Below are 17,585 nucleotides of genomic sequence, written 5' to 3' on the forward strand. Positions count from 1 at the left end.
ATAATCAACTCACAAAAAATGACTTGGAAATCTTAGTAATACAATTAAAACTTGAAAATACCAATTTTTGCAAAAGATGGACATCATCGTCATAGATATTATAGCACCAAGGGCTTGTATCTTGCAGAATCCTAGTGGAAGACGAAAAGGAGGTAATGTAACAGAAAAAGAAGACGAAGAGACTGTTAGACAGCTTACATCTTTTAAAAGAATCTTTGAGAAGACGTAGATAACGAAAAAGGGCCCATTGAAATAATAAACTCACGAAAAATGACTTGGAAATCATAAAACTAAAAAGTATCAATTTTTGGGAGAGATGGACATCATCGTCATAGATATTATGGCACCAAGAGCTTCTATCTTGCAGAATGTAGGTGGAAGTCGGAAACGAGGTTATGTGAAAGAAAAAGAGAACAAAGTGACTGTTAGAAAGCTTATATCTTTTAGAAGAATTTTTAAGAAGACGTGGGTAACGATAAAATGCTCGATGGAATAATCAACTTACAAAAAATGACTTGGAAATCTTAGTAATACACATAAAACTAAAAAATACCAATTTTTGTGAAGATGGACATCATCGTCATAGATATTATAGCACCAAGGGCTTGTATCTTGCAGAATCCTAGTGGAAGACGAAAAGGAGGTAATGTAACAGAAAAAGAAGACGAAGAGACTGTTAGACAGCTTACATCTTTTAAAAGAATCTTTGAGAAGACGTAGATAACGAAAAAGGGCCCATTGAAATAATAAACTCACGAAAAATGACTTGGAAATCATAAGACTAAAAAGTATCAATTTTTGGGAAAGATGGACATCATCGTCATAGATATTATAGCACCAAGAGCTTCTATCTTGCAGAATGTAGGTGGAAGTCGGAAACGAGGTTATGTGAAAGAAAAAGAGAACAAAGTGACTGTTAGAAAGCTTATATCTTTTAGAAGAATTTTTAAGAAGACGTGGGTAACGATAAAATGCTCGATGGAAGAATCAACTCACAAAAAATGACTTGGAAATCTTAGTAATACAATTAAAACTTGAAAATACCAATTTTTGCGAAAGATGGACATCATCGTCATAGATCTTATTGTACCAAGAGCATTGTACTTAGCAGAATCCTGGTGGAAGACTAAAATGAGGTTATGTAACAGAAAAAGAAGACGATGAGACTGTTATAAGACGTTTGCATTAAATTGTGTATAGAAAGAAACTTTCACTGGGCTATTGAACTGAACGTCAGTTGTCAACGTTTACCAACTAAGTTTTAATGATTTTTTGTGAGTTTGTCAGTTTGTTTTTTATAACTCTCCATTGTGGCTTCAGGACGTGTTTTTTTTAAGTATATTAGTATATTCATTTTTATTAATGTCATTGAATTGGTCGGAAATATTCAGTACCTTGCAACTTATTTTTTTCCTACTTTCCCGTTAAATTAATTTAATCTGAATTAATTCAAAATTATTCTTTCAATTTCTTTTGTTAAAGTCATAGAGTCATAGAGAATTAATCAAGAGGGACTACTCTATCCACCAAAGTAAATCTCCGAGAAGCACCGGAGCTCCATAAACATCAGTAGAATCGTATTTTCCCTCTCAGTTTTTCAAATTACACCGATAAAGCTCGCAATTTATTGCTATTTGCCACACCGAATCCACCTTCTGGCTATCTATTTTACCTTCTATAGCTTGGTACAATCTCTTTTAAGCTCTGTAACGTAACTCCAATTCGAAAAAATTCCATATTTGCATTCCGGACATTTTCTTTTCAATACAGGGGTTGCTAAGAGACCCAAAAAGGAGCCACGAGATTCATTTGAAGACGGATGTCTTTTGGAGGTTTATAACTTTGAGTTTCACCACACATTTTTCAGCTGATTATGGGTAGAATAACATCAAAGCAAAGCTTGCAAACATTTGATCAAAATATTGATTCTCCTTGTCAAATTTATCATCCTTTAGAACAACTTTTTAAGACAACAAATTTTAAGACAATTATGAAATGAAAAATATTGTTTACTCCCCGAATAAAATTCGGTAAACATCAACAACCGTCAGTTCACGTAGACTCATCATCATCATGATAAAACATCGAATCGTAAACATAAACGCGTTTCTATTGGCGGAAGCTGTCGGAAGTCGTATGTACACAATTTCTTCGAAATATATAGTCTGCGGTAAACAGTGGCGTCGTTTAGTGAGATTAATTTAATTCATAAATTTCTTTAAATAAGTAGAAACAGAGCGTTCTTTAGACCTTGGGCGAATGAAAACGATGAAATTACACGAGTTTAGAAAAAAATGTGGTTTTAAACACAAAAAACTGAATAAATGGATGGCAATAACCGAATCCTCAAAGATAGTTCGATGGCGACATGATTATTTGCGTTAGATAAAAGATTACCGAATTTCTAATAGACAAATATCTAGATGAAACATGGTTTGACAGTCAAGATGTAGTAAATTAAGAAATTAAAAACTGTGTTAAACATTTTAACAATGAAAAAAATACTTTGGAATGGAAATGTTTTCTTTTCTTTTGTATCATTTGCAAAGAATTCATTTTTCTTTATGGTTTTTGCTTTAAGAATTCGTTTTCCAGAAAACAAAACGATTTGGGTACAAAAAGGGGTCAGTTCACATCCGGTACCCTGTTTAAACCAAACGCCCTTACATTTTACTCGTCTATTTACGTTTTATAATTTAATAATCAGTTGTAGCAAGTTAACGAATAATAAATTTATAGTAGATCAAATAAAATTGTCGGTAAGGGTTTCTATAATTTGCAATTGATATTGAAAGGATTTTAACTACAATTCCCATGTAAATATTTAGTTATATTATTATAACTTCCATTTCGACTGGACTATAAAAGGATTTTCTACTTATAAATATACAACTGTAAACTCCAAAAAGCATTACTTAACTTAACTTTCCTTCTGTTTGTCACAATAAAATTAAAATAATGTTTTTAATCGCGACCGCTGCTTTTCTTTTCCTTTGTTTGCCAAACGGCGTCTTCAAATCCTCGCTTTGTCGACTTATCGGACTTTTATCTTTCTTTTAATCGAATTATATAAAGTCTCGTTTTATTCAAGCATATTATTCTCTCGTTATCATATGTTATTTTAAAACAGTAAACTTTTTAATTGTTTGTTGTATTGTTTTTATCTATAATGGGGTTCGTTAACAATACCGAGCGTCTCATGTAAAATAAAAGCAATTCAGAATTCAAATTTGATCCATACATTAACTTTTAATGAGATCGCTTCGTCTCAAAATGACAGATGGTGGTTAAAAGTTGTTAATTACCCTTAAATGATTGTCTACTGATAATTCTCATGAGCAGCGTCATTAATAGGTTACTGAGGTTTGTGGTAGCTAAACTTAACGTCCAAAATCAATAAAAACCAAAAGTTCTGGTAGATCATGTTTTAAATTTGAAATTTCTACCGAAAATTGAACGTGGCGTTCGGAAACTGTGGATTAAATCTCGTTCTAGGCTAGGATCCTCAATCAGCTTATTCTATAATAATATTTTTGGTAAAATTGTCTTGATTTTTATAATTTCTTATGATTAAATCATTAAAAAACTAAAATTATAAGAAATGGCAAACTCAAAATATCTGGAACTAATAATTAACACTAATGGGAAAAGAATATAAGAAATATAAGGAAAAAAAAATGAGGAGACGATGAATTTGATTGATAATATTGGATATAGACAAAAACATCTAATAGAAATATACTGTTTTTAAAAACAGGCGTTTCTTGTAGTTATTTTCTGTGTGTTATACTGAGTCAGATTTCCTTCATACAAAACGTGTTCGGCGAGCGAACAGCTATCAAGGTGTAATCTTCTGTCATTTTTGTGAAAAGTAATTGTTAATTCGATGTTATATGTTTGATTTTACTGAATGAACAAAGAATCAAGATTGCTAGAGCTTCTGTAGAGAGCAGGCGAAGACGCAGTAGATTTTCAGTGCTACAATTAGATTAGATTAGATCAGCCACGGATCTATTTGCAGTATCTTCGAGTTTCCTCAGACGGTAGTTCATTAAACAGTTTCCAATCCGATAGCCCTCCCGAACTCATATTTGCTTAATAGAAGATTTTTTTGAAACTGGTTGGTAGAATATGGGGTTTCACTTTTGGTTTTTTCTTGTTTTTTCATTTTTTCTTAGTTGGATTTTTGGGAAATATTTTCAAGTAATGAACATTTTTAGGTGTTTTAAATGAAATAAAAGATAATTTCAGTTTTTTGAATTTATCAATCAATAATTCCATGTTCTTTTCTTTTTATTTTTTTGTTAATACCTAACACACGATTAATTGTGAAATTATTTATATGAAGGTTAAATTTCTTGTTAAATATACTTATGTAATGAAATCATAATTCAACCTTGTCTAATACAAAGCAAGCAACATACTCACTTTTTTATTTATTTCTTTATCAAATAACGAACAATTTTGTCACAAAAAAATTTCGAAATCTGCACGCTATTAAGTTGAAAAATTTTTTAAAATAAACCATTAAACCTTGACACGTCCTATATCATAAGTATAAATAATTTTTTAAGACCTCGGTATAAATATATAAAAATCCTTTATCAATGACAACACTGATGTCAAATATGTCAAATCTGACATTGACATTACTCAGAACGTGTTGCCAATTGTAGTAAAAAAATTAACCAAGAAATTTTCCAACTTGACGTTCTTATATTTTTGAAGTATTTCATTAACATTTCATTGACTGCTCTAATGACTCTAAAAGAATAAAACAGCATTCATTTTCTATGAAATTTTTCTATTTTTTCTTGATAATTGGATACCAAAACGAACAGGATCGCATGAATTGGGATTGATTTTCAGAAGGACTAGCAGTCCATGTAATAAATCCTTACCTTCAATTTAAGCTCAAAATTTAGTTTCTTTACTTAACTGCACAAAAATTTGTTATAAAATTTAACTCAAAATATTTCAAAAATATAAATAAATGAATTGAATCCACAATTATCTTCCAAATAATGTAGAAACTGCCCAAATCTCATTATTGATTTTCCTTGTGCTGTATCTGAGTTAATACTAAAGTAATAGAGCTAATTCTGGGTTGAATTATACCATTTCGATCTATTTTTTTTTTTTTTCAAATTTCATTTAAAAACTCGTAATTTATAATTTAAATTGAATTAGTCATGAAGTAATCATTTGGGAGCAAGTTTATAGGACTCTGATTCGTTTTCTTAATTAAAAATGAAAAACTATGAAAAATACCGTTAATATATAAAAAAACGAGAGAAAATAATTTTTTTTATATTCAAATATGAGAAAATGACCTCGGAGCTTAACACACCCCAGGCATTTAAAACAAATCCCCTAAGACTTGAAACACCACGAAACATTTGAGTTTTTCACAAGAAATAAAAAGAAATGATATGACAACCCGATATTACACTTATATTTGTTTTATGTGCCCAAAGTTTAAAAACTGTGTACTTAGGAATGTAGATCTATTATCCTGAAACGTTATATGAGAAAAACTTTTGTGAAAACTCTTATAAAATGGAAATAAACATAAGAAATAAACCCTTTAGAGTGATTAGTAAAACTGTTGTAGCCCGTTGGTTGACTACTACAAAAAGAAGACATCTTCTTGTAGCTGGATGCTATTAAAGCAGCTCCGATTATAAATACTCTTTGGAACCCCCTTTACAAAAAATTAAAATGAATTTGAGACCGATGTGGAGGTGGTTTTACCTTCATTCTAGGTTTGGTACTACAAGGAGGTGATTTACCCAGTTGATGCTTCTGTTTGTTGGATTTTACACAAATTTTGTGCCGAACTGCTAATTTGACTCGTTCTTGGAACGATTATTGGAACCGTTTGAATAATATCTTTGCTCTATCTCTTGCTATGCACGATTCTTGTGCTTCGAAAGCTTAAAAATCAAACTTTGTCGAGAAATAATTTTCAAGGATACTTAATATTCTGTAATCACTCATTTTCTTTATACTCTACGATTACTAAAACTGTTGTGTTTTCCTAAATTTTATAAAACAGCAAGCATTCGACAAAATCTCGACGTAATCCTCTAAAATTACTTTCAAACTAACAAAGCTCCAAGCTCAGATTCTCGACTCATTTTTCTTATAAAAGACTGTACCATTTCATGTTCGACTTAACTTTCTGGAACGTTTCATAATTTAACACTATTTTCAGAATTTGTCAAGAAATATTGACTAATATAAATTTTATGAACACCGCTACAATTTTACTATATAATAAGACTTCAAAATTAGATCTCAGGTAGTTTATTTCCACTGGGTAGACTTGTTAGACGAAGAGTCAAATTTACCTGCAGGTAAATAAGTTAAAACCCGGGGAAGGAGTTTTTTTGAATGAACACACTGTTTAGTCCACCACTAGTTATCAGAGACTGAAAGCAGTTTATCTTCAGTCTCTGAATATCACCAACGAATCCAAGTTAAACCAGTTGCAAGACTACTGATAAAACAGAAGCTACATGATTTGACTTGTTTATCGATTTGTTTTTGGTTACAACGAGTAAAACAGGTTTCGAAAGGTCTAAACTCGTGTTTGGGAAACAGAAACCAATTGAAACGTTCACACATTTACAATTTGTTTATGTAACTATATTGTTATTTCTATTTTTAATTACATTTAATGTTGGGGAAACAACAAAAACAGAAATAGTTTTTGTTTTCAAGTGAACTGCTCAAATTTGAATGCGATTCACATTATTCCCGATTCAAGTTTAAAAAGAAACAATAGTGTATTTAAATTTCCTGACTTTCCAGTATAATGTGCATTGTATTTCATTCGAGAAAGATGGGTTCGCCATAAATAGTGATTCCAGAAACCAAATGTTCGCTCTTTCTCGTGGTTTTTAAAGCAAATCGTTTTACGAAGTTGAATTTAGTCTTTTATCCACTCGAAAGGGTTTATTTTCCTTTTCTGTTACATTTTGTAGTGTTTTTATTTCATATAAATGAAATCTATCAGATAAACAATCGCGCGTACTAACTAACTAACCAAAGCGAACACGAAATCACCTCCAAGCTATTACTAAATCCATATAATTAGAACTTTCAATATTATGTTGTAGATATCGAAATAGATGAATGTACCAAACTAAAGTTCATCTTTATATCGTTTTCCAAACGTCCAAAGTCTTCTACAGTTATTTGGTATGCTCGTGACGAACCTGCTCGAGCTTCAACGAGCATAAATCATCATCATTTCGTATTTTACACAAAGATTTATGACTGCAACCGTACAAAATTCAGTTAGGGTCAAAATTGAAGCTTTAAGATACTGGTTAACATCGTAAACTAAAAGCTTTCCAACGCTGGTGCTTGACATGCAGAACTTTGATGGTAATAACCAAAAAAAATGGATCCAGTAGAATGGAGCAGCTTCTGCTATAATGATCTCCAGGAAAAGTGATATAAATTGACCTCTAGATTGTCCCGATTTAAAACCTATAGATTTCTAAGCAACGTAATCTAATGTATAACAAAAATTTTTTGTATTTGATCTTTCTTTTGAGATTCGCTTAGAATTGAACGAATTATAAACAAGATGAAGGTAATTTAGTAGAGTATGAAATGAAAATTTAGAGGAAATTTGAAACAAATATGCGCATACAAAGAAAGATTAACCCTTTGAAGTCAGGATATTGGAGAAAAACTAAGAATTCAGGATTTGGTTAGATGTAAACAGCTTGATAGCTCAGCGTCTCATCCTATTTGTGTTAATCTGATGATATTTCTTAATAAAACTTTTGTTTTTCTTTGGAAATACGTCGAGACAAATAGTTCTATTAAAATTAAACGTACTCGTTTTGTACGCCAATGGGGGTACGAAAGAACTTTGACTTTTTTAGGTGCACGACTGTTAGATTGAATTCTCAAGTGCTATTGTCTGTTTGTTTATTGAAGACATTAACAATTGTTAGTCCAGACAATTTACTTTTTGATTAAATAATAACCAGTAAGAGGAAGTTTGTTTTAAACAAATATTAGAGGATGTATAGATAATTCGGCTTTATGCTATTAACCCGTTTATATAGACAAATGGGAATTCGATTAACTGTCACATGATAGAAATAGAAGGGTAGTTGTAGATATTAATATCATATTTGCTCACTTCCGAAGGTAAACGCAAGACCACTTCAAAGCAGTGCTTGACGACGACGTTTAAGCTCAATCCGAATCAGATTCAAAATATATCATCCCCTTGATAAAGGGCAAAAGGGTTACAGGGCAAGAAAGTACATAATAATGAACAGAATCAACACAATTCTCGCCAAATTGAGCTGAGACTACTGTCCCATCAATAAAATTCTTGTACAAAACTTCTTTACAGACCTCAAGAATATGTAAATTTCAAAAGCGTTAAAAAAATTGGAGTATTACTAGGTTACAAGTATGAAATTAACACCCTCGTAAGCAAAATATATTTAAGTCAAAAGAGGAATAGACTTTTGATAAATTCTTATAACTTGATGAATATAAAAACTTATTTTTTCAATTTTAACCAGCTTACCCACAAATTTTAAAAATACCCATTTGAAATGTAAATATTTTCATACTAAAATTTCAGAAAAAAGTAGAAAAAATATTAAATTATGAAAATAACAGTAATTTTGAACCAAATAAGGTTAGTTTAGGTTAGGTTAGATATAACATTAATTCATCTACATGTTCTTGATTTTGGGTATCTTCTGTTTCAAAATGTAATTTTTGGAAGATAAAATTTGACGTTTAGACTTTTCTTTAAGACTTTTTATTAAAAAAACTAATTTTAAAACAAAAGAGGCCTAAAATCAAGAACTTTTAGATGCCTTAATATATCAAAAGATCTAAGAAATCAGAAATTAAAAAAAAGTAATATAAGATTAGGTTAGCTTCTGAAAGATTAGATTAGGTTAGGTTAGATTATATTAGGTAAGGTTAAATTAGATTAGGTTAGGTTCATTTGTTGTGGGCAAACCTTATTTGAATTACGATAACCGCCCTATAACATGTTATTTTTCTAACAAGTATTTTGCAGAGGTTTTTCATCCAAAATCAATCTTCCCTCGTAGAATAGATACAGAAATTACTATACTAGACTATAGACTATACTAGGCTCAATTTTCTTTCAGTTTTCTTTTTCAAATAAACAAATAATATATTTGAAATGAATTGAAACAAATAATATTATTAGTTTAACAAATATTAACATTAGTTTCAACAAAAATTATTTTCTCACGAATTCCATTCTTCTTTTTATTGTTTGATTCGTTCCTCTTCCTTCTTCTTAACCTCTTATCTCCTCAATTTCTTTATTCCATCATCTATGTCTTTGATCTTTCAATATCCTGTTATAGATATCGAAATAGATAAATGTACCAAACGAAAGTTCATCTTTACATCCCTTTCCAAACGTCCAAAGTCTTTTACAACGTTCGAAAACGTTGACAGTTATTTGGTATGCTCGTGACGAGCCTGCTCGAGCTTTAACGAGCATAAATCATTATCATTTCGTATTTTACAAAAAGATTTATGACTGCAACCGTGCATAATTCAGTTAGGGTCAAAATTGAAGCTTTAAGGCTTAACATTGTAAACCAAAAGCTTTCCAACGCTGGTGCTTGAGCTGCTGAACTTTGATGGTAATAACCAAAAAACATGGAACCAGTAGAATGGAGCAGCTTCTGCTATATTGATCTGCAGGAAAAGTGATATGAATTGACCTCTAGATTGTCCCGATTTAAAACCTATAGATTTCTAAGCAACGTAATCTAATGTATTTACTAGAAATTACTAGACTAGACTAGATATTCAATTTTCTTTTCCAAATAAACAAATAATATTATTAGTTTAACAGAAATTAACACTAGCTTCAACAAAAATTGCTTTCTCATGAATTCCATTCTTTTTTTTTATTGTTTGATTCGTTTCTCTTCCTTCTTCTTCACCTCTTATCTCCTTAACTTTTTTATTCCATCATCCATGTTTCCCATATTCTTTAATCGTGATAAATGTATTTGTAGTCTCAATTTCTACGTTAAATTATGGTGTATTTACAGAGCTGTCTAAGTGCGTTGATACAATGAAAAAAACTGGAATATGTGATGGTAGAAAAATCGTTATTGATAAATGAAATGGTCAGCTGAAGATCAACATCTATAAATCATAGCCTCGCCATTGAACTAGCAATTTACTAAGTCAACAATGGGAACAAACCATAAATTAATAAAACATTGGCAGTTACCCAATTTGGCAACACATTGTGCGGCTTTTATGTTCAGCATTTCACCTATTTAATCATGCCTAAAATGCCGCTAATGTATCAGTTAAAGTTGACAGCTATACAGGGTGGTACGCGATGTATACAATCAGCGTATGTTTCAAGTTTGAAGATCCTACAATAGTGAACGTTTTCAGTGAATATATTAAAATCCAATATAAAAAATGACCTAGATGGTGAACTGAGACCAGTTAGGCGTCGTTGCCTTATAGCTTGTATGTCTAAGCGATCAAGATTCGCTTATTTTGGGGGTATCCCCCGCAGAAACCTGCGCCGGCCGAACCATTCCTCCTAGAACTGTTTGTATACCGAGTGGCTCCATTTTTCAATACAGCGGGCAGTGATGTGTGCCTCCAAGCCCCTATTATCAACGGTCAAAGGCGTCATTTGGTTGCTGCCCATCGAAATGATTGGGCATCCACTCGTGGCCTGCGCCCAGATTTTCGCATAACCAACTAGTCCAGCTCGTATTTCTTTGTGGAACCAGCATATTTGAAAGTTGATATTAATAGTAGAAACTTTTTGATATTAATTCAGCTTAGGTGGGATTTGGTTTGGAAGATAAGAATATTAGCTTACCTATATTTCCATCATCAAGTATTACGTTCATTATTTTCATATTCGAAGTGACTTTTAATCGTATTATTATTGATATTATTTAGAATTATAACTAGTTGCTGCATCAATCTACGTTACTTCTGAATGAATGTTTCAATAGGATTTAAATCGAAACAAATTACTTCGAACAGAAACCCGGGCGTTCTGTCATGTCATCGAAAATACAGCAACCGTTTTAGGAAACCGAATCTGCCAGTCATCATTAACTGTTAATACATTGAATATAATGTCGAATTATAAAGTCTCCCTCTTCTTTTATCATTTTCTTCGATTTACTGGGTTGTGAGTAAATCTTTAAGCTCGGGATACAATTTTGAGGTTATAAAATACCTTAAATCGCTTGTATTCTAATTGAAAATTATCACTTTAGCTTCAATAATTAATTAAAACAAACTCTATAATTTCCACGTGAAAATTATTATTTATACGTTGAGGATTAAGTCTTTGACCACCGAGCCATTTGTTCAAGTTTAGGAAGAAAAAAAGAGCCTAGGGAGATAAATCTGGTCAATAGGATGTATAAGGTAGCAAGTCAAACTTTAATTCATCAATTTTGACTTTTGACCATTGCAATAATGGATCTGGTGCTTTTCTAGACTTTCTTCTTAACCAAATGCGGCCGTTTTTGCTTGATTTCTTTGCTCAAACGTTGTAATTAGTTCGTATAATACTCATCGTTGATATTTTGTTCTTTTTCAAGGTGGTCAATGAAAATTACCCCAAAAAACCGACACCATGACATTTCCTGCAGATGGAACGGTCTTTGTTCTCTTTGGAGTCAGTTCTCCCTTTTAAGTCCATGATTTTTCTTTTGTTTCAGATGTGAAGTGATGGACCCGCGTTTCATCCATGGTTATAAAAGTATTTCAAATCAAAATATTGTATCACATGTTTACAAATTCACTCAAAACCTTCGCTATTGATGGCTGCCAAACAAATATTAAACAACATGGCGTCTTCAAACTTGAAACATGTGCTTTATAGCAAATACCGCCATCTGTAGGTTAGGGACCACACTCGTAGACACAAAATCAACAGGATCCACAATCGAAAACAATTCAAAATCCAAAAGTTTCCAGAGTCGTATCAATTTTTGAAAAAAATAAAGTTTATTTATTGAGTAAATTGCAATAAAAATTAATTACCAAATATTTTATTCAACTTTAGAATCTATTTTGCAGTCCATTAAAGAGAAAATCATTTAATCCATTATAGTACCATTAATTTTATGCACGATAAAACTGTATATTCAATTGGATATCGGATTAGTCTTCGAAACAGTTTTATAAAGAGATTGGAGCCCTTCTGATTATATTCCCATTGAACGTTATCTACCAATTAATTCCTCAATTTATATGCAGGTCTGCTTTGATATGACTTTTGGGATAATTTTCATCGACTATCTTGTAGAAGGAAAAACTATTTGGCAAAAAGAAAGTGTTGATTCATCAAGATAATGCTCTAGCTCACACATTGCAATGGCCAGATTCGCTAGATTTAACCCCCTCTGATTATTTTCTGTTCCTATATCTGCAGAAATGGAATCGCGGTCAAAGATTTGATGTCGGCAGTTAATAGCTATGGCCAGGCACAAATATAAATTGATCCAATTTTCACGTGTTTTGTGCCTTCTGTACCATCTTTATCCACCGTTTTCTTTTTCTCACTAATTCCTTTAATTTCGCTACTTCTAGTACTTTCAAATCTTCGTATATTTGGTCTTACCATCTTTATTTCGGTTTCCCTTATATATTTTCCTAATTTAATAGTTCAATATTCATTTTCTGGTAGTTTTTTTGATCCAATTATTTCTCTATTCCTTATTCTTTCTATGTTAAACTCTAATTTATTATTTTCATCATCGTTAATACTAATTTCTTCTTCCTTATTATACTTTGCGAGGCTTTTCATTGTCTTTTGTGTTATTTCAAAAACGCAAGATATAAATTTTGAAAAACATTGATTTTAAACAGTGAATCGTTGGTACTGTGAATAATTCTGATTGTGGACAAGGTATATGAAAAAAAAACATCCTAATGAACTTACATTCACACCAAATTTCGAAATAAATACGTTCATCAACATTTCAAAGAAAAAAATCATCTTCTCCGAGTAAATATGCATGAATGGAATGGATTAAACTAAAGTGGACGCATATCTGACCCTTTTTCGACTTGTGACCTTCCTTGATGAAGGTTCGTTTGATTTTTAATGGAATCGTGGAAGGACGTGTGTATTTTTAGACGTATCAAAGATTTTTCGAAACGTCAAGAAAAAATTTGTTAGGTGATGTGTTGTTGTAGTAAATATCTGCTTTTAATGTTCATAAATATTTTAATAGGATGAACTTATCTATAGTTAATTGAAAAACAATGGTGGTCGATGTATTTTGGAATTTTCCAAATTTAAACGCAAAAAAACAGAATCTAATTCTTCAAAAAATGAAATTTTAGATTTTAAAATCAAGTAGGTGATTTGTGGATTATTTCTCTGCGATCTTTTTAGATCTAATTGTGTAGTTGTAGTCCAAGGGTTTTAGTTATTTTAATTATTTTAAGAAAAAAAAATTGTTCTGCATGCGAGCGGCTATGGAAACTGTGGAAAACTCCCGGAAAATTGGTAGTTTGTCAATAACGTGGAAAGGGTTAAATATTTTAATAAAACGTATAATTACAAACTTGTAGAACGTGAAAATCTACACAAAAAAGGTTTCTACATATTTTTTCGAAAAAACTATAATATCAGATCTACAACTCATATTTTTTTGGGTGAAAAATCCCAAAGTAAACGAAATTTAAAAGGAGAATCTTTCAGAAATTGATATTTTCAGCTGACCGTAAAAATACAATGAGATTTACTAATTTTTTATATATATTTTTACTGGATTATTTCGATAGAGTTTGTTTCAAGATTCAGTAGGTAAAAATTGAACAAATTAAATATAATATTCATTCCCATTTCGTATTTGGCTAAATTAAATCACATTTTTCAAAAAACGTTGGTTTTTGGTTTTATACTTTTTTCTGATCGATGTTTTTTGTGATTGATGTAAAAGTGCAGAGTCCTGAAAAAATTGTCACTTGTTATTCTAGTCCCAGCATCCTGCTGTTTCAGGATAAGCGTCTAAAAACGTTCCATAACAAAGTTTTCTCTACATTTTTTTTTTTTTGGAAATTCTTCTCAAAAGTTTAGTAAATCCAACTTATTAACTATAGCTTCATCAATGTGTTTCAGAACCTGCTCTTTCACGCAGTGGCCTTCATTTCTTATTATTAATCTCAGGCCAGTTTTATTTTGAAATGTAATGATTTCTCACATGGTGAACGAGTCGTTTATGTTGATATTCGAATAATTGAATAAAAATGATGTACACAAGATGATTTAATAAATTACCACATCTTTAGTCTTTTCTCCCACTTTCAAAATATTTATTTCAATTTCATCTTTATAACAATTATTTAGAGAATCTGATTTCAGTTTACTCAAATCACGAATTCTCACAGTTACAGCCCAATTAACTTGAACAACTCTCGCACCAGGAGTCCATTATTGAAAATCAACCCTTCAGAACCACGTATCTCTGAAATGAACTATTTTTATGAATAACGTGTAGATATATTTTTTGTGAGAAATTTCACGTTGTAAATATTTGTTTCTATACGACGAAATACCAATTTTTAGAGTTTTTTAGACTTTTTTTTCCATTTTCGCGTGTAGAACGATTTTCGCTCCAACGCCTGGACTATTTGTGAATCGAGCTAATTCAAAATGTGTCTAAATCATCTTAGAATCTTCACGAAGAAAAATATTCATAATTATTAGTCCGGACGAGTTTTTATTTAATGTTTTAAACAATTTACTAAGCCTTACCCTCAGTTAAATATCAACAATGCAAATATTAATATAAATCAACACTCCCAGTTCACGAGATAGTTACAAAACAAAGTGACTGTCGATTACCTTCAACGTGTAGCAAAAATCGTAATCTAACAACAATATATTCAGAGATATATGTATCGGAAACAAATATTTATAGACGGTTTTCACTGTTATCAATCAAAAAGTGAAGACTGTTGAATCAATTTCAATTTTTCTGACAATAATTACAAACTTGTAGAACGTGAAAATCTGAACACAAAAGGTTTTCAAAAAAACTATAATATGAGATCTACAGCTCCCATATTTTTGGGCGAAAATCTTTCAGAAATTGATATTGATAGCTAGTCTTCAAAATAGAATGTAATTTTAGTAATTTTTCATATATTTTTTACTGGATTATTTCGATAGAGTTTGTTCCAAGATTCAGTACGTGAAAATTGAACGAATTAGATATAATATTTATTCCCATTTTGTCTTTGGTTAAATTAAATCACATTTTTCTAAAAACGTCGGTTTTTAGTTTGATATTTTTTCTGACAACAATATATTCAGAGATATATGTATCGGAAACAAATATTTATAGACAGTTTTCACTTCTATCAATCAAAAAGTGGAGACTTTTGAATGAATTTCATTTTTATTGATCTTGGGTTTATTAGAAGCTTGTCCCAATATATTCCAGAAAATGCTCCAAGGGTTAAAAACAATCCTAACAATCTGGTAATGAGCCCAATCGTAGAAGACCTTAAACATGTGACTTACCTAGATTCTCAAAAATTAGTAGCCAAAATTCAACTCAATTATTTATGTAAAATCTGCTTTAATTTGATTATTGTTAAAAGTTTTTTCTAAACTATGATTTATTTCGATTCAGTTCTCGTTTATTAAATTTCCAGCTGGTTCTCCACGATGTATGATTTTCATTTTTGACTTGCAGTTAAGTTAAAAGCCCTTTCCACATACTATCATATTTTTGCTTGCCATTTTCAAGATAGCTCGCCGCATATTCCAAATAATGCAGAAAGTACTTTTGGAAATTACCAAAAAGAATTTTTTATAATGGATATGAAGAAGTAAGTGATGGATGATTTTAATATCCCCAAAATTCTAAATATATTCATACGAAGATCAACTTTAAAAATCGATTTGAACAAATTCGAGAAATTCGTGTCTTACCATTCAAGATTTATAAAAATTCCTTCACCTCGAAAAACAAACACAAACACGATCATCAAATTTTGCAATTTCCCAACGAAAATCAATAAAAAATCAACGAATTGTCCTGGTTGCTGTGCAATGTTGTTAACAACAAAAAACGCGCGTATGATACGTCGCGGCGCGCAGTCGACTGGACGTTGCAAGCGTCGCTTCTAATGACGCTTCCACGACTGACTAGTCACTCTTCTGTGTTAACAACAATACCTGCGATTGCGCTCGCTCAATATCGGAACCAATCGCCGTAGCGAACTCCTAATCTCACAGGATTCAATTAACAGGATTTTTTTTAAAGAAGGTTTCTTATGGTACAAATTTTTAACATAATAATACAATACGAGGAATTATACTAACATACCAGGAAAGGAATTTTAGTCCTCTGTTTAGCAATAAGAATCATAACTGAGAAAATTAATTTTTAAGATCTAAAATTTTGAAACTATTTCTTCCGTTATCCTAATTTTTAAATCATCGATATTTTGTATTCTATTGATATATACTAGATTCTATATAGCTCTATAATAAGTAATCGAGATGAGTCAAATCGGGGGATCTAGTCGGTCATTCCACGTCTTCCAATCCACCTCATTTGGATAATTAACATCAAAATAATGTATGAACTAAAAAGTTAATCAAAAAATCTAGATAAACCTCACTATTCACCGTGCTTAAACATTCACTTTTTTAAGATATTGAGTTTGAGCCTCACACATCCAGTTAGGATTTTCTCTGCTCCCAAATATCTGTTTGTTAACAGTTCCATTTAACTGAAACGTCAATTTATCGTATTTTCTTTATGAACAGCAAATCTGCCTTCATTCTGTCCATCAACAATCCATTGAACTTTTGCTTTCTATCAGGATCATCTTCATTTAACTCCTGAACCAACTGAACTTTGTAAAGGTGGTATTTCATGAAAATTTTATACAATTTTGAAAACTGTAGACTGCGAAACGTGTTTACCACGATATTGTTTATTAAAAATTACACAAACCTCCTTTTGAGTTCATAAATGATCTTCATTATCACCATAGATAAATTCTTTGACAGATGGGAAGAAATGAGACACTTGTATACCCAGAATGCTTGTTAGGATCAAAGGAATCCAGGAAGTCACTTACGAAGCGATACGAAAAGCCAAATAAAAAGAAAATAGGAACTAGAAATAGTGGAAAACAAAGCAATGCGAGAAAAAATCAGTTGTATCTGGACCAGCCTTAAAAGACCGACAATTGCTTTTTGCTTTCCAATCTATTATTTCTAGGGTCTACTATCCTATTCTATTTGGTTTCACCAAGTATTTCTTGGTCATAGAGGTATCCATTTTGTTATACTCCTCACCATTTCTATAAGTCTCTTACCCATGATATGTCCTGCCCTATTTAATCTTCGTGCTTTTATATACCTTATCAAAATCTCTCCTCCCAGTTTTTCTTCTATTATTTCTTTATTTTCTTTCAATCTTCTCTCTAAATCTCCTATAATATTTGGTCCGAGAATAGTTTCTTTAGACTAACAAGTTTGAGAAAGACTCTTAACTTTTAATTTTGAATCCTGG

The 17,585-nt window shown here is 31.2% G+C and overlaps 1 protein-coding gene across 2 annotated transcripts in view; it reads right to left on the minus strand.

Moving 5' to 3' along the window:
• LOC130896034 (Ig-like and fibronectin type-III domain-containing protein 1) overlaps nt 1-16,215 on the minus strand; it is a 187,280-nt gene extending 171,065 nt beyond the window's left edge. The window contains exon 1 of one of the 2 annotated variants that reach the window (XM_057803788.1): nt 15,989-16,215. The gene's annotated coding sequence lies outside the window, so the exon portion shown is untranslated. The remainder of the gene's footprint in view (nt 1-15,988) is intronic. The other variant, XM_057803787.1, reaches the window with a different exon arrangement.
• Between the last annotated feature and the right edge of the window lie 1,370 nt (nt 16,216-17,585).

The sequence above is a fragment of the Diorhabda carinulata genome, chromosome 6 (assembly GCF_026250575.1).
Source record: "Diorhabda carinulata isolate Delta chromosome 6, icDioCari1.1, whole genome shotgun sequence".
Classification (NCBI taxonomy): domain Eukaryota; kingdom Metazoa; phylum Arthropoda; class Insecta; order Coleoptera; family Chrysomelidae; genus Diorhabda; species Diorhabda carinulata.